Source organism: Mus pahari, chromosome 8 (assembly GCF_900095145.1).
Source record: "Mus pahari chromosome 8, PAHARI_EIJ_v1.1, whole genome shotgun sequence".
Classification (NCBI taxonomy): domain Eukaryota; kingdom Metazoa; phylum Chordata; class Mammalia; order Rodentia; family Muridae; genus Mus; species Mus pahari.
In genome coordinates, this window is record NC_034597.1 from 87240956 (window position 1) to 87242637 (window position 1682).

The following is a 1682-nucleotide window of genomic DNA, read 5'->3' on the forward strand; positions in this document are numbered from 1 at the left end:
AAATGTAATGCCTGTGCCTGAATGGATTGGCTTTACACTATAGTTTAATGAAAGGCAATGAAACTCAGACATAAAGCTAATAGCAACATCCATAAAACAAAATAAAGACAGCAAGGCTCTTAATTAGCCATCCATGTACACCTTCTTCCAAGTGTGTGTTACTGGGGACCGTTCCGCTGAGAGGTTAAAAGGAGGGCTCAGGATTCAGTCTCCCTGACCTTGCATTCTCAGGCTGCATTTGCTCATCAAACGTCCTCTCTTTACCTCTTCTGCTGTAAAATAAGGCTGTGTGAGATTTTAATCAGATGATACCAAAAACTAAACCTTGAGTTGTGCTGGCACATAGTAAGTACCAAATAAATAGGAGTTTCTGTTGCCAAGTGCAGACTTCTGAGCTCTGTGTTTATTACCTCAGGTGTGGCCTCCAGCCCCTGCAATTCAGGTTGGGCAGAGAGAAAAATCTTAACTCAGAACAACTCTATATTTAGATTTTTCTTTTATTATTGAAATTAAGAAATTATTTAAATTATCCCTTTTCACCTCCTAGCTAAAAAAAAAAAAAAAAAAAAAACTGAGCTCTTAAAAAAAATATATTCTCCCTTAAAGTGGCATTTTATTGTTCTGAAAGGATATATGTTCTATTCTAGTCATGAATGGTATCAGAAGAGCTTTCTCAGAATGGAACAATTGAAAGACTTTAGAATTCCCTGAGCCATGCTTCACACTCTGTTGCATCGTCTCTGCTCAGGACTGTTCATTTGTAAGCATCTGTGAGACGTAGAACAGATCCGTCTGACCATGGCAGGTGCTCTCCTGGACCTGTCTGTAGTCAAACTCCAAGCGTAATTGTTATTATTATTATTATTCAGGAAGGACGTGGGACAGAGGAGCACCTCAAAGCTCGCCACGAAGATGGATCTGCAAACCCCGGGGAGAAGCACACAACAGGACACACAACGTGGTTTCTTTAAAAAGCAAATAACAAAACAAAACAAAACAGGGGTGAGCTGTAGAATCAAATGTATTTGAGCAAGTATTATTTGTTCAGAATGTTGGCGTTTTATTTGGAACCGGATCAGAATAAATATATTACAAAACACCACTTATAAGACAAATAGAAATGTAAATAATATCATTATATGTGATGATAATTAATATTCTATTGAATTTTTAAAAATATTTTCAAGAAAAGGAATTTATATTAAATGGAGAATCCTTGGATATTGTATTCCTACATGGACAAATTCATATGACTATGTAATTTGTTTAAATAAAATATGTGCAAGTGGACAAATATTGATCGAAATGAAACCACACTTGCCATGCAACGTTAACTGGGTAAACTGGTGGGCAAATGGTTAGTAGCTCAGTCTACTCTATTTACATGTTTTCACATTTGAAATGTTCTAAATTTGGTTTTTTTGAAGAGAGAGCTTCTAATCTTATAACAATGCAACATGATAGGTATGCAAAATCTGATTGTTTTGTGTTAAAAAGATTCTCTAGTTTCATCAGTTTAGAGTTTCAGAACACCTCCCAACCCCCGGCAATCGGCAAAGGGACACCTTAGTGGTGGTGATGTCCTTATATCAGCCAGGGGCAGAGAGGATGATAGTCCTTAGTTCATCCTAGCCTGATGCCTGGCTTGGTGGCCAAAGCTGTCTTAAATCTAAGACTCTTAA

At 37.2% G+C, this 1682-nt stretch overlaps 1 non-coding gene across 1 annotated transcript; it reads left to right on the forward strand.

The window, feature by feature from the left end:
• The first annotated feature begins 1538 nt into the window (after positions 1 to 1538).
• On the forward strand, positions 1539 to 1682 carry LOC115064590. Its single transcript, XR_003844428.1, has one exon. It is a non-coding gene; the product is annotated as a small nucleolar RNA SNORA48 (small nucleolar RNA).